We start from the raw sequence: 14,079 nt of genomic DNA, 5'->3' as shown, positions 1-14,079 counted from the left end.
ACTGCCCTTCTCCCTCAGCTGGCTCACAACATTTGCAATGCGTTTCAGTTTTAGCAGATAATAAAACCTGAAATCACCATAATTCCCATCCTCTTTTGGTGCTCTCCTCAAACACTAACCCCCTAACACAGAAATTCCTTGCATAATAAAACTCTTTCTGTGAGAACACAGCCACCTCACTTTGGAGCACCCGGGCTCCTGCACCCAATGAATGTTCAAAACCCAGCAGGAAGGATTTCTGAGTGGTTTCTCTGCAAAATGCAGACATTAAAAATAAATTCTGGTGTGGGGAGTGTCACCATCCCAGCCCTCTCCCCACCCCCGGCTTCTTTGCTGGTTTTCACGCGAATCTGGCAACCTCTCCCATTGTGGGGGTGGACACGGGGGCACCTCTCCCATTTTGGGGGAGGATGAACATGGTAGCTCGTCTCCCGTTTTGAGGTGGGGATGAACACGGTACCTCCTCTCCTGTTTTGGGGGGGGGATGAACACAGGGGCACTTCTCCCCTTTTGTGGGGGAACGGACACGGGGGCACCTCTCACATTTTCGGGGGACAACGGGGACACCTCTCATGTTTTGGGGGGACATGGGGGCACCTCTCATGTTTTGGGGGGGGGATGAACACAGCACCTCCTCCGCCAGTTTTGGGGGGGATGAACACGGCACCTCTCCCCGTTTGGGGGGGGGGGGGGGATGACACAGCACCTCCTCTCCCGTTTTTTTTTGGGGGGGGGGATGAACACGGCACCTCTCTCCGTTTGGGGGGTATGACACAGCACCTCCTCTCCCGTTTCAGGAGGGAGATGCACACGGCACCCCCCTCCCGTTTTTTTGGGGGAGGGGGGGGATGAACACAGCACCTCCTTTCCCGTTTGGGGGGGGGGGATGAACACGGCACCTCCCCTCCCGTTTTTTTGGGGGGGGGGGATGACACAGCACCTCCTTTCCGTTTGGGGGGGGATGAACACGCACCTCCTCTCCCGTTTGGGGGGGGGGATGAACACAGCACCCCCCTCCCGTTTCAGGAGGGAGATGCACACGGCACCCCCCCTCCCGTTCCGGGGGGCAGCACCCCGCCGCCGGGCCGTTCCGCCAGCGCTGCCCACCCAGCCCCGGGCCATCCCTCCCGAGGCCGGGGCAGCGCCCGGGCCCAGCCGGCCGGACCGGCTCCGGAGCAGCCGCAGAGGCCGCGCCGCACACTCCGTGCGCCCCAGCGCCCCGCCCGCCGCGGCGGCGGCTCCAGGCTCCGGGCCCGGCCCCGCTCGCCGCCGCCTCCCCTGCGGAGCCCCGGGGGTCTCCCCCCGCGCCGCCGGGCTGCCGGCCCGCCTTCTGCCCCGGCCACGCCGAGCGGCGCGGAGGCGGCGGGCAGAGGCGAAGCCCCTCCGGCAGCCGCCGCCGCCTCGTCCCTCGCGCGCTCCCAGACCTTCCCCTCGGGCCTCCCCGCGCTTTCCCCGGCGCTTCCCGCCGCGGCGGGCAGCCGCCCACACGCACTCACCGGCCCCGGCCCCGGCCCCGGCCCCCGCCGCTCCCCCCGCGCCGGGCCGGCCTCCCCCGGAGCGGCCGGGGCACCTCACCCACCCGCCCCGCCCCCGGGCTCCGGCAGCCTCTCTCCCTGCGCCGAGGCTGTGCCCACCCCTGACCCAGCCCCGGCCCCTCCTCCGCCTCTTCTTCCCCTCCCCGCCCGGCCCCGCAGCCCACCCTGACCCCTGCCCGGCGGGGGTGCGCGGCGGCGGCGGGGCCGGCAGCGGCACCGGGACCCCGCCAGCGACGGGGGGCGCCGGCAATGCCGGCGGGGCGTCTCCTTCGAGGAGCCGCTGCCGCTCCTGCCGCGCTGCGGCTGCTGCGCCGGGTCCCCGCAGGCCCCGGGGGTGGAGACGGGGGCCCGGGGGCGGGCGAGCCGGAGGCGAGGAGGCAGCCCCCGGCCCTGGGGCCCCTGGTTTGACGGTGGGGTTCAGAAGTTCATGGTGAATGAAGTTTTCTCTCCCTGTAGACCAGTAGTTCATTGACTACAGCAAGTGTTCACCCTGGGATCTGTCCTGGCAAACATCTTTACCAAGGGCATGGTAGAACTGAAAGAGTGCACTCTCGCTAACGTTGAAGATGCCACCAAACTGTGGAATTAAGGGTCAATATGCTGGAGGGCACAGTTGCCATCCAGGGAGATCTAGAGAGGCTGAGATGTTGTGGATTAATCACAGTAGACTGCTTAGGCTCACACAGCCACTCACTCACTCCTCCCCAGTGGGAGGGGGGAGAAAATTGGAACGGTGAAAGTAAGAAAAATCATGGGTTGAGATAAAGACAGTTTAATACATAAAGCAAAGCTGTGTGCAAGTGTCAAGCACAATAAAGAAATTCATTCACTACTTCTCACCGGCAGGCAGGTGTTCAGCCATCTCCAGGAAAGGAGGGCTTCATCATGCACAGCGGTTATTTGGGAAGAACAATGCTGTCACAATAAACATCTCCCCTTCCTACTTCCCTGCAGTTCTTATTGATGACTACAATGTCATACAGTATGGACTGTCCCTTTGGTCAGCTGAGGTCAGCTGTCCCAGTGTGTCCCCTCCCAGCTTCTTATATACCCCCAGCCTACTTGCTGCCAGGGCAAGTTCCCCAATTATGATGCCAGTGAGAGCAATCAGTTAATTGTCCCCCCCATAACCCCAGCAAGACATAATCTCATAACATACAATTTGCAGCCTCCCCCAGTATCCAACTTTCCCTGCCCCAGCTGTGTCCCATGTGGGGATTCACAGACAGCCCTTCTCTGGGGTCTGCCAGGGTCTGGGCCAGAGAGAGGCCGGGCAGGGCTGGCCGGTGCCCCCATACAGGCACTGAGACCAGCAGGAGGATGGAGATGGTTTAGCAGCAACTCACCCATAAACCTGGGTGAGCAGCCAGTGCTGGAAATGACCAGCGAGATAGGCTGGGGGGTGCTGCAGAGCTCTGGGCACTCACCCCAGCCCCAGCCCCTCGGAAGGTCACAGCAGCTCCTGGGGCACAGAGGGCTCTCAGCCTCCCCATCAGCCCCAGGGCTGGGGCCAGCCATGCCATGAGCAGACGCAGGCCAGCGTCTCCCTCTCTCTGCTGCTCTTCTCTCCAAGAGATCCTGATTGCCCAGTGCTGGCAGCCCCTCTGTGCCCGTCCCTCTCCCCAGCACAAGACTCCTGCACTGGGGCTCCCCAGGCAGCTCCTGCTGTGCCAGCCAGAGAAAAGCTGCCCAAACTGGTGCCTCCAGAAATAGGTCTGCTCTTGTCGCGGGATGTCACCTCAGGCACGGCCCTGAGCTGGCGGTGCTGCTCTGCAGGGCAGTGGTGGCTGAAAGCCACGGGGAGATGGTCCCAGGGAGATCCCCATGGATCAGCCATCATTGCCATTGCACCGGGCACCCCCACGTGAAGGGGCAGCACAGGCCTATTCCCTAACACATCCCCCCATGCCCTCCTGCCCTGAACCCCTGGAGAACCCCAGCACAGCAGCACGCTCAGAGGGGCAATTCCTTCAGCCTGTTCCTGACCTCAGCTTTGGAAGAAGATACCAACCTCCAGACATGGGCACTGAGACAAGCCTCTTTTATTATAGATATGTTTAATGGAAGGCCAGCTGTACTGTCCTACCAGACACATGTAGAAAGGGCTCTGGGTCAGAGAGGCTGGTTCATGTCTGTGAGTAGAGGAGTGGATGCAGACATTTTGGAACAAACAATAGCTTTACAAATAAAATGCTTACTGCACAAAAGGTTTCAGATATGAGTTGCAAATGACTTCTGAAGAGACACAGGCAGCTTATTCCTGATGACAGACACCTGACTGAATCAGCTTCTTCAGTGCGTCCTTCATCTCCTGGTTCCTCATGCTGTAGATGAGGGGGTTCACTGCTGGAGGCACCACCGAGTACAGAAAGGACACACCAGGTCCAGGGTGGGGAAGATGGAGGGGGGCTTCAAGTGGGAAAACGTGACAGTGCTGATAAACAGGGAGACCACAGCCAGGTGAGGGAGGCATGTGGAGAAGGCTTTGTGCTGTCCCTGCTCAGAGGGGATCCTCATCACGGCCCTGAAGATCTGTACATAGGAGAGCATGATGAAAAGAAACACCCAAATACTAAACAGGCACTAAACATGATAAGTCTAATTTCCCTGAGGTAGGCATCTAAGCAGGAGAGCTTAAGAATCTGTGGAATTTCACAGAAGAACTGGTTTATGGAATTGCCTTGGCAGAGTGGTAGGGAAAATGTGTTGGCAGTGTGCAGGAGAGAACTGAGCAACCCAGTGCCCCAGGCAGCTGCTGCCATGTGGACACAAGCTCTGCTGCCCAGGAGGGTCCCGTAGTGCAGGGGTTGGCAGATGGCAACATAGCGGTCATAGGCCATGACAGTAAGAAGGAAATATTCTGATGATATCAAAAATAGAAACAGAAATAGCTGTGCAGCACATCCTGGGTAGGAAATGGCCCTGTTGTCCCAGAGGGAATTGGCCATGGCTTTGGGGAGAGTGGTGGAGATGGAGCCCAGGTCGAGGAGGGAGAGGTTGAGGAGGAAGAAGTACATGGGGGTGTGGAGGTGGTGGTCGCAGGCGATGGCGGTGATGATGAGGCCGTTGCCCAGGAGGGCAGCCAGGTAGATGCCCAGGAAGAGCCAGAAGTGCAGGAGCTGCAGCTCCCGTCTGTCTGCAAATGCCAGGAGGAGAAATTCGGTGATGGAGCTGCTGTTGGACATTTGCTCACTGCAGGCAGGGAGGTTGAACTAGAAGACATTGACAAGTTAGGACAGACTTCTTTTATTCAGTTTATGCTGTTTCCCAAAAATCTCCTCAAAATTTCCTCTTTCTTCCGGGGAAATATATTCCATTCTTTTTATTAACTCAGATTTGTGATGTTGCTGAGGAGACATTCATTGAAGGGGCAGAAATTCTCATCTTTCACAAAAAAAAGGTTCCCTGTGCCCTAGTACAGAGTCAAGAGAATGCTGGAGCAAGTCCTGGCTCTCTGCTCCCTGGAGCTGTTTTCTGCCAGGAGTCATTTCTGTGTCCCCATGTCACTGCCTGACAGTGCTGCCAGCCCCCACCCCACCCTCTGTGTGCTCAGCTCTGCCCTGCAGACCCCTCTGGCAATAGGGCACTGCCCAGGGGCATTCCCTACTTCAGATTCAAAGGAGAACAGCAGGCAAAACCAGAACCCTCAAACAAAAATCATGCTGTTGTGTCTGTAAGTAGAGGAGTAGGTGAAGGCACTTTATGAAGTTTCTGGCAATCCTGCTGATCCCTCAGTTTAACATTTCAGGAGTCTCAGTGAATTATTCAAATTTCACAGTCCATTTCTACTTTTTCTTAGAAGAAACATGAGATCATAGACCCTACAAAGGTTCACATTATTAAGGTGGCCCCTGCTTTGAACTTCCTCTTGAAATGCCAATGTCCTAGAGGTGATCTGGAGCTGTGAGCATCCCTGATCCACGCAGCAGCCTCTGGAGAGCAGAAGGAGCCTGCCCTGGCGGGGGGCTCTCCTTCCCCCACAGCTTCTCCCCACAGCGCCGTGGGGAGCTCCCCGGGCAGGCTGAGTGCTGACCCTGGCAGGCGGCAGAGTCCCTGCCCCAGCACACAGCCCCCTGGGGTGCAGGGACCCTGCTGGGAAGGACAGCCCTGGGCACCCTGCCTGCACACCCGGCTGCACACCCCTGCAGCCGGCCCCGCCAGAAGGCAGCCCTCATGCCCTGGCCCTCGCAGGGGGCACCAGGGAAGCCCTGCTCGGGAGCAGATCCTCCTCCTCCTCCTCCTCCTCCCTCCTCCTCCTCCTCCTCTCTCCTCCTCCTCCTCCTCCTCCTCCTCCTCCTCCTCCTCATCCTCCTCCTCCTCCTCTAGAGCAGGAGGCAGATTCCTGGCGGCTCTGCCGCCTTCCCCAGATCCCTCCCCGAGCTGCAGCTGCATTGCCCTGCACCCCCAGACTTACTGTGGCCAGGGCCCTGACGCTTTCTCCTCGGAGCTCTCAGCAGCCTCCCAGCCCAGGCTGCCTTGAAGCTGTGTGTGCCTCGCTGCTCTGCCCTGGGTGCCTGCAGGCAGTGCCCCCAGCCCTGCTGCGCTTTGCAGAGGAGCTGCTCCTGGGCAGAGCTGTCTCTCTGCAGCGCTGCCCACTTGCCAGGAGCTCCCTGCGGCCCAGGAGCCCGGCCCAGCTCAGCACCACAGCAACAGCCCAAGGTGCCACTTGCTGTGGCCCCTCTGGGCTCCCTCCAGCTGTCCCTGGGGCTCCAGGGAACCTGCTGTGACACAGCCTCATGCAATCAGTGGTTTTCCTTTCGTCATCTCTGGAGAGACTCTTAGTTTCAGTAGTAGCATTTCCCCTATCAGGGAAAGAGTTGGCTCGAATAATCACCTTTTCTTGACTCATCTTTAGGCAGGACAGCCAGACAGGGACAGATAGGGTCTCCTTTACCCCTGCTGAGGGAAGGGATTCAGCTGAGTCCAGTCAAGGCATCTCTTCCTGTGTTTGTGTCCTGAGACTCAAAGTAGACTCAGCTCACTGCCATTACTGCCACAATGATTTCAAGAGGTGGGATTCCTCTTACCTGTCTTCATATTATCATTAAACGTGCTCCTGCAGGTGAGCTCCTTGGCTCAGATCCCATGGTAATTAATGAAGGGGGCCAGGAGTGAGCTGTTCAAATACAAATGTCTGGTGACAGCTGAGGTGTCAGGGGTGGCTGAAGTCATGGGCAGGTACCTGCAAACTCAGATGGAGCAGTTCACAGAGACAGCAGGGCAGCATCTGTGGGCATCCTCTTGGAGGCTGCTGGGAATTGTCTTTGGCCAACTGAAATGACAGCTGATGCCAAAATAAGGGCAACTGAACCTGTCCCTTCTCATTAAGTTCAAGGCATTTTGCAAAGTTATTCCTCTGAGCAGCTGGAGTCATGTGTTATAGGGACAGCTCAGTCTCTCTCTTCTCCTTCTGCTGTATTTACTAGATGGCCACTGACGACGTTGGCAGTGGTTTCATGTTCATCCCCACATTGCCTTACCAAATCCAGGGAATCTACTCAATCTCATGTCCAAATCCAGGCCCACAGAGCTTCATGAGAGGTCAGGGCTGGCAGGGACAGCACAGGAACTACAGGAAAGCAATTCCCATTCAGGGTTGGTGTAAGACAAACACCCCTGACACCATCACGACAGAGTGATTTGAGCATCAGCCATCAGATGCCACCAGAGAAGCAAGATCTATCTCTCCTCTACCCAACAGCTGCAGGCATTGCATGAACACAAATGCCCCCACACGAGGTCTTCACCCACTCTCTTGATGATTCAATCAAGGAACAGACCAATCATTTTCACAGTATGCTTGGGTAAATCTTGTCATCAGGGATAACTTCACTTCCAACAAAGGCCCTCACAGGCAAAAGGGATATCACTGAAGTAAAAGTATTTCTTTCCAGGGATGCACTTCTCTGGCACTGGGGACATCACGGTTTGCTCACTCTCTTGGCATCCAATTTCAGCTTTATGTTTCCATCACCACAAACTCTGGCCTGTATCTGCTCTGAAGCAAAGCCTCTGAACACATGGGGACTGGGACACTTGGTACCAGGTTTCTCTAAGACAAGTCAGAGCTTGGCCTGGTGCTACCCCTGAGTGCTACGACCCAAATGTGCACTGATGCCTCAGCCAGGAGAAGAGGGCGCCTGTGGGTTTTGACATGAATGGAGAAACTGCCGTAATCTTTTCGAAGCCCCCAAGGAAGTCTCTGGCTGGAGAAGCCTGGGCCTCACTGGGGACTTTAATGGCCCCAGCATTTTCTGGCAGAGGAACACAGCAGCATGCAAACAGTCCGGGCGGTTTGGGGACAGCTTGTTTTCATAGCTGCCAGATGGGCCAACAAGGGCAACAAACCTGGAGCTGACACTGGCAAGCAAGGAAGAGCTGGTCAGGGCTGTGAAGACTGGCTGTTGGGACAGTGACAGCGGAATCCGAGCTCCTGAGGGCAGTGAGGAAGGGGAATAGAAGACTGCAGATGCCATACTCAGTGGAGCAGATTTGGCCGAATCTGGGGAGTTTTATTGGGGATCCCACTGTCAGTAGCACTGATGGGCAGCAAAACCAAGTGTACGTGATCTTCAAGGACAGCATCCTCCAAGCACCGCATCTTCTGTATCAAAAATCATCTGAAACTTGAAAGAGAATTCAAGGGCAACAAAAAAAGATTTTACAATTTTAGGAACAGTCCAAAAAGAAATAAGGGTAATATGTGGTCACAGTTGAATATAGTATGAGTAGGTGGCAATAAGCTGAGATACTTCATGTCCTCTTTGCCTCATATTTCACCAAGAGGTTCTCCTATGGCATTGTGCCTCAAGGCAGGACTCTAGAGGAAAACAGCCAATAGTGGAGGGGAATCAAATCAGGGGCTACTTGACCAAACTCAAATGTTACCCATCAAATGGAACCAGATGTATCAATCTGTCTTTACATTGGGGGAGAGAAAGTGTCATCAGCTTGCTCATCCTTGTCCATGGCCCATGAAAAAATGTATGAGAATGTACAGAATGGTTTAAAAATTCTAAAAATGAAATCTTCTTTACACACTGATTACAACGATGACTTTTCTGCATATGTTTCAGATTTTGCCAAACATCCTCATTCATGGGTTGATTCAGTTGCCCACGAAGTGGTGGCTATGGCCTCCAAGTTACACTGGGGTAGCTGAAGCCCTCACATTTGACTGGAAAATGTGACCCCGAGCTGATGGGAGACTTTCCTGAGCAGGAGTTGGTTACAGACACGGTGAGCCAAAGCAACTCAGTTGAGACAAGTCATTTTCTCACTTGAGTAGAAGAGGAGGCCTGGAAAATTGCACCCAAGGTGTCCCCTGTTGGAAGTGAATGAGAAATGAGTGGGTCTAGATGCTGCAGAGCCTACTTGCAGACCCACCTGTAGCCCAGGTATACTGGGATGGGTGCAGATTTGGAAATCCAGAAGACAGCATATTTTATCTTCTGTCTCTTTGCTTCCCTCTGAACTGATGGAGCTCGTGACTTGGTTTGTGAGTGACTGTGAGTGAATATGGACAGAGTCTGGGCCAGGGCATGCCCTGGGGTTTCTTGGTATCTCTGCTTGACAGAAAATATATTTTCCATTGCTCTAAAGCCACCTGCAGTGTGGAAAGTGGACTTTGGAGACGTAAGGTAGAATTAATATAGAGCAAAGGACTGTATTTTGTTTTTTATTGAACCGTGCCTTCATTTGGTTTTGGTTTTTGGCAATTAAGAAATCCTTCTGTGTCTGTGTGCACCTCGATTCCCAAGTACAGCAGGTGGAGTTGGTGTGAATGGGCTGAAACGTGCAGCTACAGACCTGCGTGGAGAAAACTCAGATTGAAACAAAGGTGCTGTAAGTCCCATGAGAGAAATGTGGGATTGGACATAGGGACAAACACTGTCCAGAGGGTGTCTGACATACAGGGTCTAGACTTCCCTCCATATTCAGACTTAATCAGGAGATGCTCTAGAATCAGTATCAATTGCAGTTGGGTCATATCCCTTAGTGTGTAAGCAGAAAAATAAAGATTAGTGGAAAAAGAAGAGTTTTTTTCTTATTGACATTTAGTACTGAAAAATTATCACTGTGATTACAATCCTCAAACCTCAGAAGAATTCAACCCAGAAGAATTGAGGAATTCAGTTCTGCTAAGAGACTTGACTTGTGCAGGCTTTTTGCATGTTAATGAGCCCTCTGGTGCCAAGTTGCTGAACTGCAGATCCTGGAAAGGGATTGAACTGGCTCTAGAGAAGTCGGAGTCAGCAGGAACCCTCCAAGTTCCTGAGGGTGTCAGTGATCGCCACCGAGGGCCATCACTGAAGCCCTGGAGGGAATGAGGAGACAAGGTCCCTGTCCCTGGGGGTGGTGAAGCAGGAAGGCAGAGGCACTGCTGCCAGGCTGAAAATCAAATGTTCAGTGCTGTGAAAGCCTTGATGTGTTTCCTCACAGGCTGTTCAAGCCCTGACCCCCATAGCCTGGGAATGGGGATCCTTCCCCTCAGGGGATGCTGAGGGCTCTTCCCGGGGGCAGTGAGATGTAGGGGGGTGTGATGCCAGTGCAGGACAGAGGGAGGACTCCTCCCAGGCTGTGAGGGGGGAGGAGGCAGCAGAAACGCTGTGGCTGTAAGGAACTGGTGTGCTCTCAGGGACCTCAGTGGAAGAGACAGCAGCCATCGTCAGAAGGACAAGGCTTTCAGTTGTGTTGGGGGGTCCCAGTCACATCGGAGGGGCATTCCCACCACAGGCTGCCTACACTTGCCTATGCCTGGCCTGTTTCTGTGAAGATTTTAACCCACACCCCTGCTTCCCCCTCACTCTGATCCCATGGCATCCCAAGATTTACTGGTGACACTCTGTCCTCAGTCACTATTTGTTCAAACACAAAACTGTCATTTTCTCTTTTTTTTGCAAATTGCTGTGAGTTCCCATAACCTGTGGAACTTCTTCCAAAGCCTGCTATTGCTCCTCAATTGTCAAAGTTATCCCTGAACCCAGCCTCACTTCAATCTTCTATATAGCTCCATGTCTCAGCACTGAACTGCACACCCTCCTTCTTCTGATGCCTCCAAATCAAAACTCTACCTCTTTCACTTCTCTACGATACACTCCCAACCTCCCTCTGCCACACACCTCGCATCTTCCTTTCTGTTACACACACACTGCCACCCCCCCACCACCACTCTCTCCCTGCACTCCCATCTGTCTCACACACCCTTCCTCTTCCCCTGCAGCGATGGGACCTCAGCCCAGGAGGTTTGCATCCTCCAGGCTCCTGGATGTTTCCTGAGGCCCATCCAAGTGTGGGGAGTGAAGGAAGGAAAGAGAGGTGTCTCAGCCTCCCCATCAGCCCCAGGGCTGAGGGCCAGCCATGGCATGAGGAGACGGAGGCCAGTGTCTCCCTGTGTCCCTTGCTCTGGTCTCCCAGGCATCCTTATTGTCCCCTGCCAGCAAGCCCCTCTGTGCCAGCCCCTCTCCCAGGAAAAGACTCCTGGCCCAGGGGCTCCTCAGGCTTCTCCATTGCCCCAGCAATAGAGAATCTTGCTCCAATCTGGTGCATTCAGAAATAGGTTGTCCTGAGTGGAACAGGTGAGAAGGTAAAGAAAATACAAAAAGACATCCAGAAATTGAAGTAGGGGATATTTCCCAAATTAAGTGAACTGTCTTAATCAAAACAACATAAGATCTTAGGGTCCACAGACACAGACTCTGGTTACAAATTAAATAACTGCAGCTAGATATTGGCCAACCACAAGATTTAGAAAGAGAACTAAAGATTTTTGAAAATGAGCTAGAGAAAGATGGAACAGCATCTCAGTTTCTAGCAGAGGAAATATTTTCACTAACATAAGTGGCAATAAATGCAATGCCTTCACTGGAGTCTGGGAATTCAAACGTAAGTCTTCTTCAAGTCCACTGGTTCTTCTGGAAGGCCCAGGTTCCTGTGGGCTGCCACCATGGATCCTGGTACCCTTGCCAGCACATTCTTGGGGATGACCCATAGTTAAAGTAACTTAGAATGTTCAGGTAGAATCTAATTAATCTCATCCATGAGCTAAGGCAAACCCTCTGAGCAGAGGGAAGGACAGTGAGTGCTGGCCTAACAGGAAGAGATGTAGATCTCTGGTGTAGGAGCTGTCTTTCTCCTGCCATGACCAGTGCAGATTACGCTGGAGTTAAAGCCCCAGTCCAGCACCAACGGAGTGAAGACCCACGGGCACAACTGCAGATTGATTTCGTGGGTCTTCTGCCAGTGACAGCTTGAAACACCAAATGCATCTTGGTAGTAGCACATCCTATTAGTAATTGGACAGAAGCCCCTCTTGCATGGTTGCCACCACTGAAATCTACTGTTTAACAGCGTCATTTCTTGATGGGGTGTGCTGCACAGCACAGACTCTGATCTCGGCTTTGTCAGTCATTATGCACAAGCCTGCAAAGCCTGAAGGCACCACGTCCCAGGCTCTGTCCAGCCGTGGGGCAGGGGAGAGGGAAAGGCCAGGAAAGGGGCTGGGTTTGGCTGTTGAACGTGGGCTGCAGCAGAGAGGAGTCAAGGGAGTGGGTGGGGAGAGATGGGCAAAGGCAACACAATGGTGGTGGTGATTGTGAGGCCACTGCTACAGGAGCCTGATTGGCCAGCAGCTGGCCCCAGAAATTTGGGGCCAACAAGTGCATCACAAAACCACTCATCCCAGCAGAAACAAGCTAGGGACAGAGAGGACGGGGAGAGGCAGGCCAAGGGCAGGTGGCAGGAATGGTGATGATGATGAGGTGGCTTCCACTGCAGCAGCCTGACTGGCCCTCAGGAGACATGCTGGCCAGCAGGCATTCTGAGGTCATCCAGTGCATCTGAGAACCCACCCAGAAAACCTCCTTGGGGAGGGGAGGGCTGAGGCAGGTGGAAGAGGCCCACCTGCGTTCTGATTCTGGGGGCACCTCTGTTCTTGTGACCTGAGCAGCCATGGCAGGCAGGAGGGCAGGCAGGGCTCATGGCACCCTGATCAGGACTAGCCCTGAGACTGCTGGAAAATCTTTTCCAGGGTGAACATCCCCAACCCTCCTCTTTCAGCCTCTTAACATGCTCCGTGGTGGAGAACCCCATTCTGTATTCTTGCAGACCTCCTCATAGGTGTGGAGAGGCTGCAGGGAGCTGCCCCTCAGCCTTCCCTTCTCCAGGCTGCACAAGCCCAGCTCCCTCAGCCTCTCCTCACAGGCAAAGTGTTCCAGCCGGCCTGTCTTGGGGGCCATTCACTAAACCCCCTCCAGCTTGCCAACATCCTTCCTGTACTGGGGATCTGCAATCCGGACACACCAGGACAAGCCCCTCTCGTGATCTCCTGGCCGTCCTGCTGGCCACAAAGGCCTGGGTGCAGCTGGCCTCCCTTGCTGCCAGGGCACACGGCTGCCTCCTCTCCAACCCACCCAGACCTTTCCCACGGGGCTTCTCCCAGCCAGGCAGCTCCCAGCCTGGCCATTGCCAGGGGGATGTCCTGCAGGGTCACACACGGGCACTTGGCCTTGCTGGGTTGCCTGAGGTTCCTGCCAATGCGTGCTCTCCTGCTCGTTGAGCCTTTCCCTCAGCACAGAGGACTGGAGACCTTTTCAGTACAGAATTAGGCAAAGAGGCATGAGTGCCCCTCCCACCTGTCTCTGCTGTTATTAAATCACCCTCACCATTCATCAGCAGCCCTGTATTTTCCTTCTTCCCTTGGTCTCTAATGTGCAATTGAAGCTCTTCCTTTTGCTCTTGACTTTTCCTTTCAACCACCAGCTCCAGGCAAGCTTTGCCTTCCTAAAAACAATGAGGTCAATACATATAATTTGTTCTTTGTAAACTGTCCTTGCTGTCACCTCCTGGCAGCTACTTCATGGTCCCTGTCAGAGGAGCCCTGTCCCTACATTGACTCAACCTCCCTGCCCCATAAGCATTATTGTCAAGGGAAGACCCGTGGTGGAAGGAAGGTGTCTAGGCAATCCAAACCATGGGCAGTGGAGAAAGAAACAAGGGTGGGCTGTTGCTATGCTAGGCTATGTACTGTAGCATCTGTACCTAAATAGATAGACAAAATGGATCCCTCCAAGAGTTGGACTTGAACCTTCCATTATCCAGCCTGGCCCTGGGATCCTCTCATTCCCCTGCTCTACCATGCACAAATTCTGGGCCGTGCAAACCTCCTGAATTCCAACAAGGCCAGGTTCAAGGTCCTGGCCATGCATCGGGCAATCCTAAGCACAGGTACAGGCTGGGCAAGAGTGGATTAGAGCAGACCTGCAGAAAAATACTTGGGGGTAGAGTGGATGTAAAACTGACTATGAGCCAGCAACGTAGCTCGCAGCCCAGAAAGCCAACCGTGTCCTGGGCTGCATGAAGAGAAGAGTGGCTAGCAGGTCGAGAGAAGTTTTTCTCCCCCTCTACTCCGCTCTTATGAGACTCTACTGCAGTGCGTGTCCAGATCTGGGACCACCAGCATAAGAAGGACACAGACCTGCTTGAGCTGGGCCAGAGGAATCCATGAAGATGATCAGGGGCTGGAGCACCTCCCTTGTGAGGACAG

Source organism: Tyto alba, unplaced genomic scaffold (assembly GCF_018691265.1).
Source record: "Tyto alba isolate M040663 unplaced genomic scaffold, T.alba_DEE_v4.0 Super-Scaffold_35, whole genome shotgun sequence".
Classification (NCBI taxonomy): domain Eukaryota; kingdom Metazoa; phylum Chordata; class Aves; order Strigiformes; family Tytonidae; genus Tyto; species Tyto alba.
The sequence above is the reverse complement of the archived record's forward strand: the minus strand, read 5'-3'. Positions refer to the sequence as shown.